This window comes from Schistocerca americana, chromosome 2 (assembly GCF_021461395.2).
Source record: "Schistocerca americana isolate TAMUIC-IGC-003095 chromosome 2, iqSchAmer2.1, whole genome shotgun sequence".
Classification (NCBI taxonomy): Eukaryota; Metazoa; Arthropoda; class Insecta; order Orthoptera; family Acrididae; genus Schistocerca; species Schistocerca americana.
Genome location: NC_060120.1, coordinates 70,488,304 through 70,505,987, shown reverse-complemented (window position 1 = coordinate 70,505,987; position 17,684 = coordinate 70,488,304). Strand labels below are relative to the sequence as shown.

General features: G+C 45.0%; 1 non-coding gene across 1 annotated transcript; it reads right to left on the bottom strand.

The window, feature by feature from the left end:
* Positions 1–4,572: 4,572 nt before the first annotated feature.
* On the bottom strand, positions 4,573–4,646 carry Trnat-ugu. The gene has a single exon. It is a non-coding gene; the product is annotated as a tRNA-Thr (tRNA).
* Between the last annotated feature and the right edge of the window lie 13,038 nt (positions 4,647–17,684).

Genomic DNA, 17,684 nt, shown 5'->3' with positions numbered 1-17,684 from the left:
ATGAACATCAACAAAAGCAAAACGAGGATAATGGATTGTAGTCGAGTTAACTCAGGTGATGCTGAGGGAATTAGATTAGGAAATGAGATACTTAAAGTAGTAAAGGAGTTTTGCTATTTGGGGAGCAAAATAACTGATGATGGTCGAAGTAGAGAGGATATAAAATGTAGACTGGCAATGGCAAGGGAAGCGTTTCTCAAGAAGAGAAATTTGTTAACATCGAGTATAGATTTAAATGTCAGGAAGTCGTTTCTGAAAGTATTTGTATGGAGTGTAGCCATGTATGGAAGTGAAACGTGGACGATAAATAGTTTGGACAAGAAGAGAATAGAAGCTTTTGAAATGTGGTGCTACAGAAGAATGCTGAAGATTAGATGGGTAGATCACATAACTAATGAGGAGGTATTGAATGGAATTGGGGAGAAGAGAAGTTTGTGGCACAACGTGAGTAGAAGAAGGGATCGGTTGCTAGGACATGTTCTGAGGCATCAAGGGATCACAAATTTAGTATTGGAGGGGAGTGTGGAGGGTAAAAATCGTAGAGTGAGACGAAGAGATGAATGCAGTGAACAGATTCAGAAGGATGTAGGTTGCAGTAAGTACTGGGAGGTGAAGAAGCTTGCACAGGACAGAGTAGCATGGAGAACTGCATCAAACCAGCCTCGGGACTGAAGACCACAACAATAACAATAATGAGAATTTTATGACCGCCCCTCATATCGCACGGTATGTGGCACCAGAATGTCCTCAGTACCGTGTGGCGACGACGAGAAGGGCGACGGTGATGGCGGCTGCAACCATCAGGGCGGCGGTGGCGTCGGCGCTGAACGGCTGCAGGGCTGTGCGCAGTGGTGGCAGCGGCAGGGGGCGTGGCGCGACGAAGCTGGTGCGCAGGCTGGCCCAGGGCAGCGAGAAGTCGAGCCGCGCCTGTTTCTCGGGCCACATCCACAGCGAGCAGGCCGCGCCGTCACTGCGCCCGCCGTACACCGCCTCCAGCACCGACCGCCAAGGGTCCCCACTCGTCGCTGGCTGCACGGCCGAGAACTCCACCCCGTCGCCGAGGGCCGCGCGCAAGATGTGCGCCTCCACACCGTCCGCCTCCACTTGGGAATCGTTTGCCCTGCAACACGGAGAACACCACAGTCACTGACACCTCAACCAACGTCCTGTTTCTGCGTCTCTCATGAAAATACACTACTGGCCGTTAAAACTGCTACACCACGAAGATGACGCGAAATTTAACCGATAGCAAGAGGATGCTGTGATACGCAAATGAGTAGCTTTTCAGAGCACTCACACAAGGTTGGCGCCGGTGGCGACAACTACAACGTGCTCGCATGAGGAAGGTTTCCAACCGATTTCTCATATACAAACTCCCAAGCGTGTAACATGACCCCACCATCTAAGCCTGTCCGCCCTGACTGCTACATCTATAGAGTTCATTCCCAGTTATTCTTTGATTTGAACTATAGTTCAATTCTTTTATCTTGGCGGCTCGCGCATGCCCGCCCAGACGCGGGAGATTGCTGCGTTGCCAGTTGCACACGCCAAGAGAAGCAGCGCCATATTATAGTATAGCTCGCAAGCTTACGTTAGGGGGGAGCGCGCAGTTTATGGAGTAAAGCCACCACGGCCGCATTAACCCTTTCGCTTCTTCAGAGACGTGCTCCCCGCATTCCGCGTTGTGCGCGATTTTGTCATCACTGCATTGCTCGCCTGTGCAGACACATGGTGTTCCGACTGCTTTGACACACTTTATCATTCTATTCCACAAAAACTATTTGGCCCAAATATTTGATTTTTACACATCTTTTTGACTGATACCTTCCCCGCAGAAATGACTTAATTTTGTTTCGATGTTCAACGCAGTTATTGTGCAGCATTAAATGTAGTAAACCATTGCACGAAATTTTGAAGAGTTTCCATAGGTAAAAGTCCACAGCATATACTTTCCGTATGGTCGATTTTAGTTGTCACTAGAAATTTCAAAAAATTACATTCAAACGAATAAAATTCATGAAGTAAGACACATCAATATTGTTTTTAAATAAAGAAAATATTAAACATTGAACAAGATTAGAACTCAGAACCTTTAGTGTAGCTGCCAAACACCATAACCAATACGCTAACACATCTCATCGTTTAATAGAATTCCTGGAGTTCTTTAAACAGTCACGCAAAATATCTACGAACGAAGAATGCCTTTTCCAAACTTTCTTTTATAGAAAGTCAGCTATCAAGACATTGCTTTTGTTCAATTACTTTATTTATGACTGAACGTTTCCAAAACTGAAGACACTCGTCCGTGCTCTGCACTGCAGTCGAGATCTGGCAACGTCGTTCTCTGTGCGTTGGCTGACTGTGTTTTGTGACGTCAGATGCGCAGAACGAACCTAAACTCGGCCGTCGTCGTAAATGACGCGCACTTCAGTACCTGCAATCATCCTAGCTACTTTCATATCTGTAACCTCAACCTTATTGAAATGGTAACCTGAATCCACCCAGCTTTCGCTCCCATACAACAACGTTGGTCGAAAGATTGAACGGTGCACAGATAACTTAGTCTTGGTACTGACTTCCTTCTTGCAGAAGAGAGTAGATCGTAGCTGAGCGCTCACTGCATTAGCTTTGCTACACCTCGCTTCCAGTTCTTTCACTATGTTGCCATCCTGAGAGTATGCATCTTAAGTAATCCGCAACCTACCAAACCTTAACTCACTGTCCCAATCTATCCCATTGATATCACCACTCACCCCAACAACTTTCTCTATCCAACTCCCACTGCTGAAGATATTATCAGATCCATTACAGTTGTCCTCCAAAACATCCATCCATTGCAATGAACACACACTATCCAACAATGCCGCATGCTCCATATTCCACCTCAATACCCAAGCCACGTACTTCGACAACCAGGTTCACTTCATCTTCACCCACCTCGACACACTTGTCTAAACCTTCTCAGACCTCGCCCATGAAAACCAATGTTACGCCTTATAATTGCGCGGCACCACTACAAAATCCTGTGCCACACCATCAGCTCCCTCCCCACCAATACACATCTTTTGTGCTTACCCTGTCCCAATGCAATGGCTATACTTTTATCCTTAATGGAACATTCCTCCAACCATATCACATCGTCTGAACCTCTCCATATATCCTCCACCACACAGACAACCCCCTTCCCCTAGCCAGTGTCAGAGTTGCAACTGGCCACCATAAGTACACCCCTGTTCAGCCACAACCCTTATACAAAACTCCCACTGAGCACGTTATCATTACCCTCTTTCTCAAAATCCTAACCGTTAACTGTGCCACCATACACATCTGACCTAATCACCCTAACGCCTATGACTTCCTCACTCACACAGATCATACCTTCTCCAACTGCATCATTGGTGCTGACCTCAACATACATAGTAGATCCCCTGCAGAACTCTATTGGTTGCGTCAGTTTATGGACTCCCTGCAAAGCGACACTGTCGTTCTCGGAAAATAAATCACTGGCGATTTCCGAAATTGAATATCCCATACGTCTAGCTCCAACTACCTTTCCGCATTCAGAATTTGTTAATTCCCGTCTTGCGGCCATGATCACGTCGAAAACCTTTCACATGAATAAACGAAGACTAACTGACAACCTCAGCTGCCGACAGGTGTTGTTGATATACCTCGATGTGGACAGCTGAAAATATGTGCCCCGACCAGGACTCGAACCCGGGATCCCCTGCTTACATGGCAGACGCTCTAACCATCTAAGCCACCGAGGACACAGACGAATAGCGCGACTGCAGGGACTTATCCCTTGCACGCTTCCCGTGAGACTCACATTCCCAACTGTCCACAATTCTATGTATGTATTGTACCTTATAGACATTTGCCCACCCACTCATTACTCGCGCACGCTTTGGGGATTCCCGTAAGAGTTCGGGCAACCTGTGCGCATTCGCACAGACGAAGGTCAAAGGCTGGGTAGCCTTTAACTATATATACGAAGACAGTAACTTGTTCTCGAAAGAACAGTTACTGTTGATGACCGTGCAGCTTTTCCCTGGAATAAACGATCACTAACTGACAACCTCAGCTGCCGACAGGTGTTGTTGATATACCTCGATGTGGATAGCTGAAAATGTGTGCCCCGACCAGGACTCGAACCCGGGATCTCCTGCTTACATGGCATCCGCTCTAACCATCTGAGCCACCGAGGACACAGACGAATAGCGCTACTGCAGGGACTTATCCCTTGCACCCTTCCCGTGAGACTCACATTCCCAACTGTCCACAATTCTACATATGTATTGTACCTTACAGACATTTGCCCAACCACTCATTACTCGCGCACGCTTTGGCGATTCCCGTAAGAGTCTGGGCAACCTGTGCGCATTCGCACAGACGAAGGTCAATGGCTGGATAGCCTTTAACTATATATACGAAGACAGTAACTTGTTCTCGAAAGAACAGTTACTGGTGATGACCGTGCAGCTTTTCCCTGGAATAAACGATCACTAACTGACAACCTCAGCTGCCGACAGGTGTTGTTGATATACCTCGATGTGGATAGCTGAAAATGTGTGCCCCGACCAGGACTCGAACCCGGGATCTCCTGCTTACATGGCAGACGCTCTAACCATCTGAGCCACCGAGGACACAGACGAATAGCGCTACTGCAGGGACTTATCCCTTGCACCCTTCCCGTGAGACTCACATTCCCTTTCACATGACCCACCTGAGTACAAATAATAGCTCCGCCAATGCACTGTTCTTTTGTATCTTGCGTACCCAATACTACCGCCATCGTTATAAGTGCATATCGCCACCCCATACGTTCGTCATCCCAGTGTGTGACAGGATAGCATCTGACCCCGGAGCACAGTAATGAAACAGAGTAGCAGCAATACCTCTCGTTGAATATGAAGAATGGCGGGCAGTGGAAGGCGCTGATCTTGAACCTGGAGGCAGGCGGCTTGCGTTCCACCACATCAAACCAGGGCTGCGACCTCTCCAGGGCGTAAAGGCCGCCCTTCGCCTCCCAAGTGGCCAGCAGCGCGCCGCTGTTCCCGCACACCACCCTGAACAATGGCCACCTGCGGATCAAGGTAGCGCGGTGAGTCCCTACGTGTATTAACGAGCCCCGAGAAATCAAAATGGAACAATCATAAACATTACTGCACAAGTCGTTACAAATGACGTACACTCATGCTCATAAATTAAGGATAATTGCAGAATGTGGTGCCACACAACGTGGCACTACACAAAACTGGCGCTAATAGCATAGGCACATAGGGAGCACACACGACACAGATCTGTATGTCCATGGTATTCGTGATAAGTTGAGAAAACCGTCCCGAAACACATGGGCTACAAAACGTCACTGTGTACCCTGACATCAGTATGGGATATGATCACCATGCGCATGTACACAGGCCACACAACGCGTTGGCATACTCTGGATCAGGTGGTCGAGCAGCTGCTGGGGTATAGCATTCCATTCTTGCACCAGTGCCTGTCGCAGCTCCTGAAGTGTCCTAGGGGTTGGCAGACATGCAGCGATACGTCGACCGAGAGAATCCCAGACGTGCTCGATGGGGTTTAGGTGAGGAGAACAGGCAGGCCACTTCATTCGCCTGGTATCTTCTGTTTCAAGATACTCCTCCACGATGGCAGCTCGGTGGGGCCGTGCGTTATCATCCGTCAGGAGGAAGGTGAGACCCATGCACGCCTGAAAAGCGGACAAATGGTTCAAACGGCTCTGAGCGCTATGCGACTCAACTTCTGAGGTCATTAGTCCCCTAGAACTTAGAACTAGTTAAACCTAACTAACCTAAGGACATCACACACATCTATGCCCGAGGCAGGATTCGAACCTGCGACCGTACCGGTCTCGCGGTTCCAGACTGCAGCGCCTAGAAGCGCACGGCCACTTCGGCCGGCCGAAAAGGCGGACATACTGTGCAAAATGACGTCCCGATACACATGGCCTGTTACAGTTCCTCTGTCAAAGATATGCATGGGTCTACGTGCACCAATCATAATCGCACGCCACACCATCAAACCACGACCTCCATACAGGTCCCTTTCAAGACATTAAGGGGTTGGAATCTGGTTCCTGGTACACGCCAGATGAAAACCCGGCGAGAATCACTGTTCAGACTATACCTGGACTCGTCCGTGAACATAACCTGGGACAACTGTTCCAATGACCAGGTACTGTGTTCTTGGCACCAGGTTTTACGGACTCTCCTGTGGCCTGGGGTCAGTGGAATACACCTTGCAGGTCTGTGGGCGAATAAACCATGTCTGTTCAGTCGCCTGTAGACTGTGTGTCTGGAGACAACTGTTCCAGTGTCTGTGGTAAGGTTCCGAGCAAGGCTACCTGCTGTACTCCGTAGCCGTCTGCAGGCACTGATGGTGAGATACCGGTCTTCTTGTGGTGTTGTACACTGTGGATGTCCCGTGCTGTAGCGCCTGGACACGTTTCCTGTCTGCTGGAATCGTTGTCATAATCTTGAGATCACACTTTGTGGCACACGGAGGGCCCGTGCTACGACCTGCTGTGTTTGACCAGCCTCCAGTCGCCCTAGTATTCTACCCCTCATAACGTCATCAATATGTGTTCTTTGAGCCATTTTCAACACACAGTCACCATTAGCACGTCTGAAAACGTCTGCACACTTACTCGCTGCGCCGTACTCTGACATGCACCAACACACCGCTGCGTATGTGGACTGCTGCCAGCGCCACCGTGCGGCGACGGCAGGTCAAATGCACCGCATGGTCATACCCCGAGGTGATTAAAACCCGCAAACCGCCCACCAGAGCGTTGTTTCACCATGTATCTGCATTATCCTTAATTTATGAGCGTGAGTGTAGATACGAAAACTAACGAACTTTTTGTGGGCAGACATCTGTCGCAATGAAAACAATGAACAGTACTGCCAAAGAGCAATAAACTTTTGACGAAATACTAAATGATAGGATTGCTTACTAGAAAATGTTTACCGTAATCAATGAGAAAGCGATAAACGAGCGGTAGAATTCAAAGATCATGAAAGGGGTTCATTTTTGTCGGCTGCGAACAGAACTAGGATCATCTCCCCAGATTACCAATTTATTTAGAAACAGGACGGACATAACAACGTTTTGTAAAAAATTTTTGTTTATTTACAGACACAATCACATTCTTATGACACAGTCATAACCGGTTTCGGCCATACAATGACCATCTTCAGATTCTAAAGGCGGCATACACTGAACACAGGTTCATGCGTTGTCAAACTAGCTATAAAATGTAAAACACCGGTCTTATGTAGATATAAAAATTTGTTAGATTTTGTTCATCCCCATTGCGCTAGATGCGCGCGTCCTCTATAAGATAGTCTTTATTTTTCAAAAGCCTAAAATATGACAAATTTACTATCAATATTTAGGTCAAATGTATATAAAATTTAAAATTTCAGAACAGATTGTTAAATCAGTGAAATAACATTTCAAAACAAGGAGAAAACATTGCTGTAGATGAAAATAGTATTTCTGACGCCTTATGGCGCTGTATTTCCGGCTGTTACCTGTTTATGCCGTTCTCCATTAGTATGGCTGGGACCACCGGTGTTTTACATTTTACAGCTAGTTTGACAACGCATGAACCTGTGTTCAATGTATGTCGCTTTTAGAATCTGAAGATGGTCATTGTATGGCTGAAACCGGTTATGACTGTGTCATAAGAATGTAATTGCGTCTATAAACAAACAAAAAATTTTTACAAAATAATCACTCACTCCATTAACAAAATGTCGTTTTTTCCAAAATAACGAAGTTCATCTGCTTGACATTAAATTAAGTTTCCAACGCAGCTGACACGAATAGGATTTAAGGAATTTCCAGTCTGTTATTTGTGCAATGGAGAGGGAAACATGAATCATCTAATATTTTCGTCCACTGGTTACAAGTTACGACAAAAATCGTTCATTTGTGTATTGTTCAATTCGCGCGTTCCCCTTCCATCCATTGCAATCAAGCTGTCCACATATGTGAGTAGACTTCTGTTAGATGTAGTGTTCAGTCAACTAAATATGGGTGATCTAACTAGCTATAGACGTTGTGTTTGTAAATCTTACATATTTCGTACATATATATTTACCTATATTTAAGATACGCTAACTTTATGTTAACTGACTCCCTAATATTATGAGACGTGAATCATTCGTTCCTTTCTGTAGTCTTTGTAAATCCTGCTAATGAAATGCATGACAGAACGCGTATTAATACTGACAGGTAACTTTATGCCGTTTGTTGAATCCTAAAAAAGGGAAGCATGCAACACAGCGATGCCACAAATGAACCACCGCATCACAGGAATCTGATTACCTGCAGCTGGTTCCATAAAACACGTACACTGTTACACTTTAAGAGATATTAATAGTTATCATAGTAACCGACTTCCATATTTTATTTATTTACCGTATGATGATACAGAGCTTGAATCAAATACATAATTTCAAGAGTATACAGTGTAAGAAATGACAAGCAAAATACAGGTACAGAATCAAATGTCCAAAGTATTATGCTAAATTATGTACACATTACACAAGTTCTTAGACTTCTAAGTCCAATCTGTTGATCCAGCTGAGCCCTTCAGGTGATGCATGGTGGATGTCATATACTGATCCCCCGAAGGCTCGTTTCGGGCATTCACCAACAATGTGATTTATTGTTTACAGGACAGCTCCACAGTCACAGTCTGGAGATGTTGCCCAGCCCCATTTCTGCTTTAGATATCAGCAGTTCCCTTGTTCTGTTCGGATGTCGGTGATGGCTCTCCACTGGAGTCTGGGGAGTGTGAAACCTGGAACTCGCATAGAAGGCTTTTCAACCAGATGACCGTTGAACACTGACGATTCTTTCCACCAACTTCTCCATACTTCGTTGATGTTAAAGTCGGAGGCTTCAAGATGTTGTGCAGTTCGCCAAGGTGGCTTTCTTGACTTCAGAGGCTGATGTTCTGCTATTAATATATCGCTGTGTATGGGTAGCTGGGGGTTCTTCTGAATGTTTTTCCAGATCTTCAGGAGAGCATCTGATCTTCGTAGAGCTGGAGGTTGGATGTTACTTAAAACTGGTAGCCATGCAGTTTAAGTGCTACGTATGGAGCCTGTGATAAGTCGCATTGTCTGGTTGAGTTGCACATCTATCTTGCTATAGTGAGCGCTGTTCATCCAAGTTGGACAACAGTATTCAGCGACAGAGTATGATAGTGCCAAATCAGTTGATCTTAGGGTTTGAGTGCTGCAACCCCAGGGGGAACCAGCAAACTTCCGAATGATATTATTACGGGTCTTCACTTTTGCGGCCACGTTGGAGAGATGTTGTCGGAAAGTTAGGGACCTATCGAATGTTATTCTGAGGTACTTCGGTGTGCTGCAGTACTTCAAAGTTTGTCCTCGGAGTTTAACTTCTGGTTTATAGTCAGAGTGTCTGTTCCATAGGTGGAATGATGAAGTAACAGTTTTCTGAGGGTTTAGGCGGAGGCACCATTTCCTGAAGTATGTGTCCAGGATTTCCATGTGCCAGTTAATGTGCTTTCAGCAGTGGTGAAACTGGAGCTCTGGGTTACCAAGCAGATGTCATCAGCATATATGAATGTCCTTGAGGTTGTAGCTAGCAGGTCATAAATGTATAAGTTGAAAAGGAGAAGGGCCAATACAGATCCTTGAGGTAGTTTGTCACTTATTTTGAAGACTTTCCTTCTGTCGTTATCAGAGTAAATCTGGAAACGTCTGTTGCTTAGCGTGTTGCTAAGTAGATTTGTGAGTTTCCGACACTGAATGATGCTCACAAATTTTAAGAGAAGGCCTTCTCGCCATACGGTGTCGTAGGCGGCGGATAGATCCAAGAAAGCAGCTATGCTTACGCATTTCTTCTCATATCCATTTTCAATATGGGTTGTTAATGCAAACACTTGGTCATTACAGCTTCTACTAGGCCTGAATCCAGCTCGTTCTATGGGTATTTGTTTATTAATTGTTTCATAGATCCTGTTGTATATGAGTCGTTCAAGTAGTTTGTAAGTGACGCTTTACAGGGCTATTGGGCGGTAAGTTTCTACTTTTGTTGGGTCTTTCTTCGGTTTAAGGGTTGCTATTAGCTAGGTTTTTTTTTAAATAATGGTGGGAGATTTCCAGTGGAGAGAATGTCTGAGAATAAGTTAGAAAGCCATTTTATAGTTGCTGGCCCACAGTGTGTGAGAAATTCACGGTACATCCCATCGAATCCAGTTGCCTTCCCAACTTTCATGTTTCTGATGGCATCTCTTATTTCCTCTTCATTGAATGGATTGGAAAATTTAGAAGAATTTGGGGCTGCTCTTTTCTTGGCATTGAGCTGGGTTTTGATTTCCCTTCCTGTCTGCTTACCCTTTGGGCTCTTGGAATTTGAGATTAGATGTCTGGCAAAATCATTCATCTTGATGGCAGTTTTAGGTCTCACTGGTGCTGGGTTTGATGTATCTAGTTTTCTGATAACAGACCAGGCTTTGCGACTTGAATGTGTTTGGTCGAATGATTCTACGGTTTCAAGCCACATCTTCTTCCTATTCTCATCAAGTGACTGCAGAAGGTCCATAGCATTGTTATCAGTTGGATTTTCTTCATATTTTTCGAGCAATTTTTTACTGTCCTCATTCCAGCCAGGTGTATATTCTTTACGGTAGCCTCTAGGGATAAACCGTCTGGCTTCTCCTTTAATTATGCCTATAAACCGACTGTAGTTACTGTGTATTTGCTTGATCCATCTGATATCGTTATCTGTTTGTTTTCTGAATTCAGTCCAGTTATCTTTCTTGATTTTACCTTTCTAACTTCCATAATTTAGAGAAAGTCACTAAAACCACACATCAACTGAAGTTTCACAGTAGTTACGACACTGAGCATTCGAGAAAAACGAGCTTTATTTCCTCTGCACTTTCTTTAAATTTATTAATGTGAATGCCAGATTGGTTCCTTCGAAGAGAACACAGAAGAATTCCTTCCCCACTCTGAGTGTCTGCCTCATCTCCAATGTCCTCATCGTCAATGTGATATTAAAACCTAACTTCATTTTTCTGTTGTCCAAGGGCATTCGGTGAACATAAAGCAGATGGCACACGGATTATGCGGTATATGTTTAGACGGGAATTTGGCTACGTTCATTACGGAATTTTTACATGAGCACAATCGACATTCTTGGCAGCACTATTCCATTCATTGGTGTTGGAAAAAGGTATCTTGTTAGGGTGCAAACACGAAGGGATACAACCAATTTCCTTAACAGCAACCTTAAATAGCATCAGCGTATTGGCAAATCCGTCTTAGTGAAGAGACAAGGAATGTACACCTGTTGGCCATTAAAACTGCTGCCAGAGGAACGACAGCAAATAACAAAATGTTATGTATTGTGTGTATACTGCATAGTAGGAAAAATACATGATTAAATATGTAGGTTATTGGGCGGTTTACATGATTCAAAATTTAGTACAAATTGCCACCTCTCGGAACAAGACTGGCCCTAATCGGCTGGGTAATGAGTCGAACTGAGCTTAATACATATGGGAACGTCATTTCATGCTTCTTCAGTTTTGTGCAAGAGTTCATCAATCTCAGTGTTTGGTGCGTGGTGGTTTGCCAGTTTCTTAGCAATTCTTGACCAGATATACAAATGGATGACATATACGGAGAATGTGATGGCAATGCAAGAGTCGAGCACCATCTGTAACGATGTAGTTCAGGACAGCATGGGCAACAAGCGAAACAAAGGTGATAATATTGTGTATCGAATAGCATCCAACACTATCACGCTAGGTGCTGAGTGTATATAACAGTGACGAATGCAATGACAACGTTTCCTACAGAGCCTCCACACACAGTTACGAACGAGGTGTATGAGAAAAGTAATGAGGCTGACTTTTTATCTACCAAAACTTTTATTTTTTTCAAGCAACAGTATTGTACCCTTCAAAATACACTCCTGGAAATGGAAAAAAGAACACATTGACACCGGTGTGTCAGACCCACCATACTTGCTCCGGACACTGCGAGAGGGCTGTACAAGCAATGATCACACGCACGGCACAGCGGACACACCGGGAATCGCGGTGTTGGCCGTCGAATGGCGCTAGCTGCGCAGCATTTGTGCACCGCCGCCGTCAGTGTCAGCCAGTTTGCCGTGGCATACGGAGCTCCATCGCAGTCTTTAACACTGGTAGCATGCCGCGACAGCGTGGACGTGAACCGTATGTGCAGTTGGCGGACTTTGAGCGAGGGCGTATAGTGGGCATGCGGGAGGCCGGGTGGACGTACCGCCGAATTGCTCAACGCGTGGGGCGTGAGGTCTCCACAGTACATCGATGTTGTCGCCAGTGGTCGGCGGAAGGTGCACGTGCCCGTCGACCTGGGACCGGACCGCAGCGACGCACGGATGCACGCCAAGACCGTAGGATCCTACGCAGTGCCGTAGGGGACCAACACCCGGCATCATGGTGTGGGGAGCGATCTCCTACACTGGCCGTACACCACTGGTGATCGTCGAGGGGACACTGAATAGTGCACGGTACATCCAAACCATCATCGAACCCATCGTTCTACCATTCCGAGACCGGCAAGGGAACTTGCTGTTCCAACAGGACAATGCACGTCCGCATGTATCCCGTGCCACCCAACGTGCTCTAGAAGGTGTAAGTCAACTACCCTGGCCAGCAAGATCTCCGGATCTGTCCCCCATTGAGCATGTTTGGGACTGGATGAAGCGTCGTCTCACGCGGTCTGCACGTCCAGCACGAACGCTGGTCCAACTGAGGCACCAGATGGAAATGGCATGGCAAGCCGTTCCACAGGACTACATCCAGCATCTCTACGATCGTCTCCATGGGAGAATAGCAGCCTGCATTGCTGCGGAAGGTGGATATACACTGTACTAGTGCCGACATTGTGCATGCTCTGATGCCTGTGTCTATGTGCCTGTGGTTCTGTCAGTGTGATCATGTGATGTATCTGACCCCAGGAATGTGTCAATAAAGTTTCCCCTTCCTGGGACAATGAATTCACGGTGTTCTTATTTCAATTTCCAGGAGTGTACTTCCCTGCGGCGGCTATACGCTAGCGGAGCAGCGCCGAAAAGCTTCAACTGTTTAGGGCCTTATGACGTCCTTTTAAGACTTTTTCAATTTCGGGAAAAGAAAAGAGTCATGTGGACTCAGGTCAGGTGGACAAGGGGGGCTGTGGAAGAAAGGGATGCTTTTTGATGTCAAAACTTCCGTGATGGGAGTGGCCGGGCGATATGGGGCGCGCTGTCACGATGCAGCATCCACTGGCCTGCAATGTCCGCACTCACTCGATTCACCCTTTTCCTGAGCGTTTCAAGGACATCTTTGTAAAACACTTGGTTCACAGTTTGTCCTGGAGAAACAATATCACAAGACCACACACATGTTCAACGTTTTCGTTGGTTTTTGAAGTTGAAAGTCTTCAACGTGTTCTCGGCCTCCAAAAATGATTTGTGCCAGCGAAAAACTAGTTCTCTCGTTAAGGAATGTTCTCCATAGGCCTGTTTCAACTTTTCAAAGGGGACACTCTCTGCTTCCCCAACTTTAACACAAAACTTAATGGCATAAAGTTGCTCTAATTTCGCTGTTCCATTTTCGTAACGCACAAAAAAAAAATGCAATTTCACTGAGGGCGCTCTCAGAAATCAAGTGATGGCTGTACGGAACTGAAACTCAGATTGAACACCTGGAAGGGATGAACACACCAGTCTACACAAGTAGAACAACACAGCGCAGTGTTGTCAGTCTCACTACTTCTCTACTTACAGCTCTTACATCATGATTTTGTACGCAGTATCAGGACTCGTCTGGAAATACGACGGGTGCCACTACTGTCCAATGTGGTTGGTGCACCACTGTCTGCACTTTTACTGTTACTGCATAATGGGAAACACAACAATGGTAGCCTTGATGATAGTCTGTGGAGATCTAGACATCTTCGCACAGTCCGTGGGTATACTTGTCTTAATGCAAGAAACTCATTTCCTGACGCAAGACAAGTGACCTGGCTGTACGGTGAGGCCTAGATGAGCGAACAATGTATAAAACCTCCTCGGTAAACAATAGTACGGAGCAAGCTGGTTGTTTTGAGACACTTTGCACTAAAGTTTCACTAAAAACTCGAAAATATTTCAACTACATGCAATGTGATTTTTTTATTCAGGTAACTCATTATTTTGAAATATATTTAAAGTAACGACATATTTTAATATGGTAAATTCTATCCAAAATTTTATTCATAAAAATTCACAATGAGTGCTTAACATTGTTCACTTGCAAACTGAGTGCACTTATCACGGAACAGCCTTGAATTATCACTGTTTACTTGCTGGGTGAATTAATGAAACATTACTGCGAATTTCTCAAAAATACAAATTTAAAAAGTCTGAATTGTTTATGATATTAAATTCGCAATACCATAAAAATTGAGCTATGATTCTGCAAATTCAAAATAAATTTTATTTTCGCTTTACAGCAGCTCGTAAACATTGTCAAGGATGACACTTAACGTTTCTATAATCACTCTGTTTCGAAAATTCACGTAAACTATGGTTTGGGACACAACACTGTCTACTTGCTTAAATAAATATTCACATTTACCTGATTAGCAACAACTTTTTAAGCGCATCTGCATTCAGAAACATAGTCATGGTCTTCAACTGAGACGCAGTTACCCACATCTGCCTCAGATATTTCCTGGCACGAACATGACACGCGTTACTACTACTGGTAACTGAAATAAAAAGTCTTTGCCGCTGACCCCACTTCGGCGACTTGCGTGCCAACGACGATGAAGACCATGACGAAGGACACACAACACCCAGCCCCCCCGCCGGGAATCGAACCCCGGCCCCCTTACGTGGAAGGCGGTAACGCTACCTCTGCGTTACGGAGGCGGACTATTGCTAGTATGTTTCTGACATTGACAGATTGCACACACATATCCTGAGAGAGTAGACATTAGTGAAAAACTTAAATTAGAGACAGAACTGCCATTTATCAGTTTATTGCACAACCGTCAACTAATACGAATAAAGCAAATTACTTACCATTTTTTTCAAGTGGTAATTCTTTTCTCATCGACTGTTACTGACTGTCGTTTACAGCCGAGATTATATCTGTCTTCTCACGTCAAGACAGAAGAATGTCAAGACTGTGGGCTGATGTTTCACTGTGGTGTTGGTAACGAAATTTAGTACACTGATAGCATCTTTTCGTGGTGCTTGCGTCCCAGTTGTACTAAGGTCTGGTTGTTTATTGCTAAACAATTAACTCCTAGGCTAATGAATGTTCCATTGAAGATGTCGTCGGTGAATTCGATGGTCAGTTCAGGATGAGCCTGTCGGATTTGGTACAGAGCGTTATCATTCATATTCTCTTTGAAGGATTCCCATTACTTTGGATTCGATGGATTGCATTTTGTCAGAATTATGGAGAATAAGTCTCTCATTTGTTCAGCTGAGGCTGTGAGTGAGGCTCCTTGTAGCGTTAATTCCCAGTGGTTGTCGTTTTCCAGTATTCCCGAGCGTTGGCACGCTTATCGGTACGTTTGGCATAGGTAACTGTCAACAGTCTTGAGATATGTGAAAATTGTTGATCCATGTATTTCGTGGAGCAACATCCTACAGAAACATTTGGATGTACGGTGTATACTCGGCCTAGTGCTCTAGTTTTCATGCCTCCTGGATGATCTTCTATTGAAATTCGTTGTTTTCGTCGTTGAACGATTTTTGTTTTTGGGTTCCACGTATAATAGGTTGGGTTGGGTTGGGTTGTTGTGGAGCAGGAGACCACACAGCGAGGTCATCGGTCTCATCGGTTTATGGAAGGACGAGGAAGGAAGTCGGCCGTGCCCTTTCAAAGGAACCATCTCGGCATATGCCTGGAGCGATTTAGGGAAATCACGGAAAACCTAAATCAGGATGGCCGGACGCGGGATTGAGCCGTCGTCGTCCCGAATGCGAGTACAGTGTGCTAGCCACTGCGCCACCTCGCTCGGTCGTATAATAGGTAGGGACGTCGACATACAGTAATGTTTTTCGCTAATGGATCCGTTTGGCACAGTTGGTAAAAAGCTCTTAATGTTGTATTCTGAGGTGGTTCGCTTCCAATTTTTCTAGTAGTGTCTTTTTGAAGTAGAAATACACAATGAGACGAACAGAATGACACTTTCATTCAAAGACAACAATTTCACCGAAGTCAGCCCGATTCATGATTGTCCCTTGGGCATTACGAACAGCGAGACATGGTTCTCAATGGGGCATATGGTCTCCGCGAACAGCACTGCATGCTGTGCGTCATACTCCCATGCTGGTCGCAACGTTGGCAACAATTCTTGAGGCAGGGCGTTCCATCCCTCCACCGACGCGGTTAACAATTGCTGGACGGTCGTTGGTGCATGTAGACGTGCATGGGTTGGAGGTCACTATGCCGACACAACATTGTGCCTCCCCAGCACATAACACCATATGACCAAACTGATCATGTTCCAAAATTGCTCTGAGCGCATTACGTGTTCCCACTACTCGCCATATGAGTGTATGTAATACGTAAAGTGGAACGATGACATGTACTCACTTGTAACTAAAACAAACAATAAACTTCACTTTATTGGTAGGAAACTGGGGAAAGTGGCAGTTGACACTAAATAACGAAAAATGTGAGGTTATTCACATGAGTGCGAAAAGGAACTCGTTAAACTTTGGTTACACGATAAATCAGTCTAATCTAAAAGCCGTAAATTCAACTAAATACCTAGGTATTACAATTACGAACAACTTAAATAGGAAAGAACACATAGAAAATGTTGTGGGGAAGGCTAACCAAAGGCTGCGTTTTATTGGCAGAACACTTAGAAAATGTAACAGACCTACTAAAGAGACTGCCTACATTACGCTTGTCCGTCCTCTTTTAGAATACTGCTGCACGGTGTGGGATCCTTCCCAGGTAAGACTGACGGAGTACATAGAAAAAGCTCAAAAAAAGGCTGCACGTTTTGTATTATCGCGAAATATGGGACGCAGTGTCACAGAAATGACACAGGATTTGGGCCGGAAATCACTAAAAGAAAGGCGTTTTTCGTTGCGACGGAATCTTCTCACGAAATTCCAGTTACCAACTTCCTCCTCCGAATGACAAAGTATTTTGTTGACACCGATCTACAGAGGGCGAAACGATCACCACGATAAAATAAGTGAAATCAGAGCTCGTACGGAAAGATATAGGCGTTCATTCTTTCTGCGCGCTGTACGAGATTGGAATAATAGAGAATTGTGAAGGTGGTTCGATGAACCCTCTGCCAGGCACTTAAATGTGATTTGCAGAGTATCCATGTAGACGTAGATGTAGATAAAAGCTGTTTTGAAAGAGATCAGTGAGCTGGATAGCGATCAGGTTGGACTAACGGCAACAATGCACGTACGGAAAATTAGTGTGTGCGAGCTGTCACAGTCATGTTTGAGTAAAGGAAAATATATTTGAAATGTTACAAAATGTAAACTGGCACACCCTCGCAGAAAGGCTCCTAACGTCTCGTGAAAAATTATTTACTAGGGAATTACTCAGCTCGAATGGCTAAATCCGAATAAAACTGATTTTTAAATACGGAGATGTT